The 7,629-nt window shown below is 38.1% G+C and overlaps 1 long non-coding RNA gene across 1 annotated transcript; it reads left to right on the plus strand.

Annotated features, from left to right (window-relative positions):
• The first annotated feature begins 4,148 nt into the window (after positions 1-4,148).
• Positions 4,149-5,463, plus strand: LOC145232464 (uncharacterized). Its single transcript, XR_013860883.1, has 3 exons — positions 4,149-4,648; positions 4,873-4,990; positions 5,061-5,463. It is a non-coding gene; the product is annotated as an uncharacterized LOC145232464 (long non-coding RNA).
• The last annotated feature ends 2,166 nt before the right edge of the window (positions 5,464-7,629 follow it).

Here is a 7,629-nt window from a genome sequence, read left to right on the forward strand (position 1 = left end):
CTACAACCGTCAGCAATTTAACACGATATTCAGCGGTTTTTACGATGCCCCGCTCTCCCGCCCATCTCCCGCTCGTCCCGCCCATCTCCATCTCATCCCGCCCGTCCCGCCCATTCAGCGTTTTAGTGTCACCCTTTACAACGGCTTTGTGACTCCCAGCGCTTTTTTACCACTTGAAATTAGTCACAATGTCTCTAAGCGTGGTAAAGGTTGGCGACCCCTGCCTTAGCACAACTGCTGCATGTTAATCATTTAAATTTGTGCCTTTATTCTGTTTGAGAAATCAATACTTAACCTGATAGATATTTTTTAATCTAAATTTTAAAATGTCAAAAATTCGACAATGGAATGACAACTACGTTTCACTGGGCTTTACAAAAGTTAAACGGAATGGTGTTGATTGCGCGCAATGTCTGCACTGCTCGATCGTGATGTCAAATGCGTCACTACGTCCCTCCAAGCTTAAAATCCACCGCGACAAGAAACATCAGGGAAAGTCGACTGACGACATTGGAGCACTGTCTGTAAAAAGAGCGCGGTACGACCAGGAAGCGTCCATAGTTCACTTTGGATTCGTTCCAGAAGAAAATCCTGCTCTTCTATGCAGTTATGAAGTGGCATATAGAATCGCCAAGTGCAAGAAGCCACACTCTATTGCTGAGGATCTTATCAAGCCCTGCGCGGTAAAGATGGTTGAAATCTTGATCGGACCAGGAGCGAAAAAAAAATCCAACAAGTATCGCTATCAAATAATACAATTAGACGACGAATTGACTGCATGGCTGTTGATGTATGCCACCAGGTTTGTTCCGAAATCAAACAGAGTATGGTCCAGGCTAGCATACAGCTGGACGAGTCTACCGACATAGCTCTTCAAAGTCACTTGATTGCTTTCGCCCGTTACGAAAAAGAGGGAAATATGAAAGAAGAGTTTTTGTTCTGCAATAACTTGACAAACACGACAACTGCCGTTGATGTGAAAGTTATTGTGGACTCTTTTTTTGAAAGTAACGGACTTAGCTGGCAGAATTTTAAACACATCTGTACTGACGGTGCCCCAGCAATGGTTGGTGTCAAAGGAGGTTTTGCCACACTTGTGAAAAAGGAATGGCCCCATGTGACTTCATCCCACTGTTCCCTGCACAGATATGGAAGTCATGGACATTGCGGTGAAAGTCGTAAACTTCATTCGTGCAAGAGCAAAACATCACCGGATTTTCCAACTATTAGCAAAAGAAATGGGAGCACAGCATCTGGGACTTTTGTTTCATACCAAAGTTCGATGGTTGTCAAGAGGAAAATGCATTTCTCGGCTGTATGAGCTCAAACACGAAGCGGAAATTTTTCTCAGAGAAAATGAAAATAATCTTCATGCCCATTTTTCCGATAAAGAATTCGTCATAAAGTTGGCTTATCTAGCCGACGTATTTAGCCATCTCAACGAAATAAATCTGTCTTTACAGGGTCGTGATGTGACAGTTTGCGACGTTCAAGATAAGCTTGCTGGACTATCTGCCCGAATGACGGTTTGGCAGGCACGAATCAAGGCAAGGTGCACAGCCTCGTTTCCATTATTGGATGAGTACCTGAAGGTGAACATGACATTCGCCTTGCTGTGTCAAAGACGGAGCCAAAATATGAAAGGCCTCCTCCGTCACATCCAAGAGCAAGTTTCTCACTAATTTTGTTAAATTAAAACCATTTAGTTTGGATTCGTTTTGTTTTTTTACTTGTTTGCCACTCCGTTTTCATTCGTTTCTTTTGTGTTAAGCAAATATAGCAATGACTTCATTCATTAAAAACTTGCGTTGTCATGGGTGAGTGGGGGGTCACCGACCCTTTGGATCAATTTAAGGGGGCCACGGGCAACTAAAGGTTAGGAACCACTGGTCTAACTGGACCTTTGCTAAAAACTAATTGAGCAGCCCTGCGCAAAATGCTGCGTTGCGTGTGAGTTTGTCTACCATTAAACCCCGACTTGATCTCATCATATCAAATCACTAAGCTCAGGCTTTACATTACCTTAACACAAGTATTGCTTGGATGGTTACTATTTTTCTTTCTTAATTTTAGTTCTTTTTGCATTATGGTTTTTGTCGCAATATTAAACGGTGGTCCGCCACCCCAAAAAAATTTAAAGTGGGCCGCAAGCTGAAAAAGGTTGGGAAGATTCGTCGCTTGAACATGACCCGAGTTTGACCGTTTGCGTCATTTGCGTTAATGCCAAATTTCAAAGTATTTTGCCTAATTTCTCCAATAGAGATTGATATCACTGGATAGAGAATTTTATTCTCTACAAGAATCTGTTAACAATTGGACGCTTGCACATGGCCCGAATTTGACCGTTTAAGTTATTTGCGTAAAAGTCAACATTGAAAGTATTTTGCTATCATTTTGCCAAATTTCTCCCAATAAAGATTGATATCAGTGGATAGAGAATTTTATTGTCTACAAGAATCTGCTAATCTTTGAACAATATCATCTGCGGAAGGTGACAAAATCGACCCTTCAACATGGCTCAAATTTATCAACACCCCTAAAATGACGCCGCCTAGTGAGGTCAGCCTTCATCCCCACTAAGTACAAAAAGGATATAAATACAGTTATAATTTGTTTGGTTTATGTTATTGCGAAAATGGTAGTGGTTCCTTCTACATTTCAGTGAGTTAGAAATATTTTTTTCTGTCCACAGCTTCGTATTTCCACCTTTCTATACATTCTAACAAGGTTGAACAAGTGATGAACATTTTTTTTTGAATTGTTTGCACGAAAATGAATGAATTTAGTCGTTTTCAAAAGACTTTCTCATCTTCCAAATGTATCTGTGAAATACATGTTAATTATTTATCCTGGCCAAAGTGCTGCCTTGTGGTCAATTGTTCTGAATCATTTTTTAACATGGTTGCCATTCTCATATTTTCGAATGAATCCAATACAAAAATCATTACGATCAAATATATATCGTATTTAATTGAAGCAATATTTTTAAATCCCTTGGAGCATGATGTAAATCAGGGGTGTGCAACCTTTAGCAGAGCGGAGCCAAATACATCAAACCGGATCATACCACGGGCCGATCTCGCATTTCTCCTGGATTATCGATTAGTCACTACTCACTACTACGAATAATAAACGTGTAAAAATTCTTTTTTTGTCAATAGCAGTTTTTGAAGAGTCAATTTTAGGAGAGATTTGCTGCTGATCTATTTTTCAAACCACTCTATTAGAATTCGGTTTAATCTAGTTAATTTGGGACCCAGACCGCACTCTATTTGAAAATCGCAGCATTAGGATAATATTTCATTGCATACTCAAACATATTTCTACATCCTCAAACCACAGACATTTACACATGTTACATCAACTTATATATGTTTATGGTATCATTCCACTGTGAAGTAAATTACATAAAAGCAATAAAGCACCTGTAAATACAATGCATTTACATTTAATTCAACTGTAATAATATCATTTTTTGTACAGCTAACTTACCACGCAAATGCTGATCAGTAGAAAGTTTTGCCATTTTTATTATATTCCACAAATGTGAAACATGGTAGTTCAAGCAGTCTTGTAACAGTTATTGACATCCGCGACTTTTGTTGAGCCTGGTGTAAATACTGGAACCTGGATCCAAAGTTTGGACTTTCTTTCTTGGAATATTAAAAATACTTACCGGTTCAGGTACTGTTGGGGCATAGGATTGTGTCTTAGGGTAAAGGTCATTGACCTCAACAAGGGGCCTCATCAGATTGGCATACTTACCTTGTCTGTCAGCAAATGGATTTTTCTTTCGTCGTTTCTGCGGAAGTTCATCACAAAAAAGTGGAGTTTGTGTTGCTTTCAGTTTTATCTTTTTTGAACTGTTTCTTACTCGGATGCCATCTTAGTGTAGGCATCGCAGTTTCATTTTTTTTATAGTAATTGCCAGTTCATTTTTGGTGTCAATTAATACTTGATTTCAAGTTGCATCATAAGTAAGGTTTTTGTGTTTCAACATTTCTAGGATGCTTTTGATTGCTGTCCATGATGGAGATTGCATTGAAGAAAGGCTATTGTCGGAATATGTTGATGATAATACTTGCAACAGTGGTACTGTTTCTGTGCTTTGTTTTGGTTGCGGGGAACCAACGGTACACTCTAAAATCAGATGTAACCATTGGGTCTAGTGCAGGGGTGGGTAACCTGCGGCCCGCGTCCTTATTAATGTTGACCCCGTCACAATTTTGTTATAGTTTCCAAAATAGGATCTAAAGCAGGGATCACCAAACTTTTTTCACTGCGGGTCGGATAAGTGTAATAATGATTCGCGCGGGCCACATATAGTGCTTGTTCCCTATGTAAGTCACATATTAGTACTCTGAATGTAAAGCTTTTGCGTGCTAAAATTTTACAGTCATCAGGTTTAGCTTGGGATGACTTACCTTGAAATGATGCTTCGATAGCATTAATTTCTGCATCGCACTCGTCTGTCATGAAATACGGTATATTTCGGATTCTAATCAGGGTTCCACTGCTTTAGAATTTTAATAGCTTCTTCAATACCTGAGGACGTTTCATTTTGTAGGTCGAACGTCTCTAGGGCCTATGTTGTTGTTTTGTATGTAGCATCCAGGAGGTAAATGTTTCGGCGTTGCCATAAAAACTGGTGAATAAATAGTAGTATTGTTTCACTGTTAATCACTACATTATCATTTTCAACGACTGGTTCGGTTGTTAGAATATGATTGCCAATCTTGTAAGGCCGAAAAGAAAATTTACCTTCCGGGCCATAAGATCTTTTCCATTCCTCAATCTTTTTTCTGGGCAATGGTTGCAAGTTTACGCTTACAAACTGCCTGGTAAAAATGATTTTCAATATTTTGGTTGTAGGAAAAGAACGTCAGGTGCTTTTTTCTGGTGGTGTCTCATTTTCAAAAAGATGATTGATAACAAACTTCTTAAGACTTCGTGTAACTTCGGTGATAGAAGTAACCCTATTATCTACTAGGTTGTTTATTTTTTCTATTGAGTCGGTATATATATTTTTTTAATTCCTGCAGCCTTATTTTTAAAAACAGGTTGGCCACATCAAAGTTGAACTCATACCTGTCCCACAACATGTCTAGAATGTGTATCTGGGGAAGGAAAATTTGCTTTGTACTTATTTAGGTTTTCCTGTTTGTTTCCATTTTCTTTTAGGATGTATGTGTTTTTTTTTATTGTTCCTTTTTGTGTCTTGGTGGATTTTTTTTTGGCTGTAAATACCAAAGAAGTATTTTCAACTGTAGCTGTGATTCAATAAACTATGACATACCTGCAACTGGGGAAATTCAAGTAAATTTGCAGTGCAACCAAATGCAACCAACCTTCTTTGATGATTGCAAACACACATACCGTTTTTAAATACATGGTCTTGCATCTAAAAAAACATGTTTTCACTCCCCAAGTCAACAAAGTGTTTTATACACCTCCAGTGTTTTTTTAAGGTGTTTTGGGGGACCGAAATGGTCCCCCAAATTTCTCCAGCGGTTTCCCAAATAAGCAAATATGGCTATTTTTTGGTATTTGAATGAAACACTTGCGGTCTCTTAAAACTACTTAGCGGTCACCCAAACCAAACCTTAAAAAAAACCTGCACCTGACAATATTTTTTTTCTTGCAACCACATCTTGTCGCCTTGTTTACTTAGCTGGTGGCATTGTCCTTAGTTTTGGTTGCTGTTAAGTAAAAATTAAATAAAATAGTTTGTTTAGCTGTAACTATACCACCGAGATTGATTGTTTGTTTCGTATTGCCATCCTTCGAGGAAACTAATCTTGGCCCCAAACAAATAACGGAGCTCCAGATTCCACACATTTTGGAAAAGAAACTTGTTTGCCTTCAAAAACTAAAAGTTACAAAATACTTTACAATGCACCAACCAATATGAAACTCATGGATTATTTGTACTTTAGTACTGTTGGTGAAACGCTTGAGTCATTTGGGATTAAACTGCTAACTACTATACTAACTAACATGTGTGTAAATCTAAATATGCTTAAAGCACTTTTCTTGACCAAGCAGGTGGAACAAATTATCGACGGACAGATAAAAACCCATAATTATGCGTTTAGTTTAAGTTAACTCTGCTAAGACAGAGATTAGCATCCATCACATATCATACAGGCATAGTAGACCAAAATCGAGCTTTTCTTGCATATGTGGTAATAACTTGGTAAATTAAGTTTTTTGTGTTTGTTTATACCTCGGGTGAAGAAAGACAAGCAGGAAATGTATCATCCACATTAGCCTGTTGAAGTTTTTTTTTAAATCTGCTTCTTGAAAATCAGATTCATGTCTGTATTTAAAAAAAGCTTTTTTTGATCCACGGTGCAGCTATATTACTTTTAGTTGCCCAATGTAAGTCAGAATATGTAGACATGTCTGTGTGGGACAATGAAACAGGACACTCTTGTGTCACGGAATTATTCTGGGCCGGACCCCTGCAATGACGGCTCACCACCAAAGCCAAAAAAAAACGCGTACTGGTTTAATTTTGTACGGCGCAACTTTATTGAAAACCATAAAATCAACACCGATAAAAGTATCTACGTTAAAATGCAACAACACGTGGCGACCTTCAACCAACCAACAACTCGCGTTACACGCGCCACCTAGAGAAAAAGTCTCCTTTACATAACAGCAGGTTGCTTTTGTAAGTGCCTGATTGGCAAAGCAGCGCTTTCAACCGCTTCCTTTCGAGTCTGTGTCACGTGTGTTTTTGTTCCACATTATTACTGCATGTTATTGAGTTTGGCCCGTCGCTGTGCAAGTAAACAAAATACACAAATGATATCGTCTGCTGTTTACACTCGTGTACATTACTGCATTACAAAAATTACGTCACAATGGAGTTGCTAATTAAGATTTGTATTACTTGTTTTTCTACACAAAACAATAGCTAGAAAACTAGAAATGTAGCTTTTCTATACATTGCTAACTTATATTTGTTCAACAAAGGCTAAAATTTGGAGCAGCACCCCCACAATTTTTAGGCACGAGCAGCCACTGCTATAGATAACTTACATTTTGGATTGCTGCCAAAGAAGAATACCCTTCATTAGCTAAGAAGAAGGCTTTGCCCATTTTGATGCAGTTTTCAACATCATATCTATGTGAACTTTGGTTTTCAAGATTCCACAATACAAAGTCCAAAAAACGAGAGCGGCTATGTTGTATTGAAGAAGAAATGAGGGTTTGTCTCTCTGAATTACGTCCCGACATTGAAACTTAAGCAATATTGACTGATTTTACGTTAGGATATGCATAGATACCACATGCACAAGATATAAAGCAGATTTCTATGTTTCTCTGTGAACCAATTAGATATTGAGTTGTCACTATGCGCCGCTAGTGGTAGCGGTACACTTGTCGAGATTCTGCAGACAGCTTAGTGTAGGTTTAGTTTAATAAAGTTTGTTTTACTCAAATTTTATGCTTAATGTATCATGTAATGTATTATAATACAGTGACAACAGCGCGGTAATAACCAACTAAAACCGTTTTAAATTATGTATTGTAGTGAATAAAAAGTCTGTTCACCTAAAACAGATTTCCATATGCGAGAGGATTAGAGATTTTTTCATGAGTTTTGCGTAAATTATCAGT

This window comes from Phallusia mammillata, chromosome 6, assembly GCF_965637545.1.
Source record: "Phallusia mammillata chromosome 6, kaPhaMamm4.hap1.1, whole genome shotgun sequence".
NCBI lineage: Eukaryota > Metazoa > Chordata > Ascidiacea > Phlebobranchia > Ascidiidae > Phallusia > Phallusia mammillata.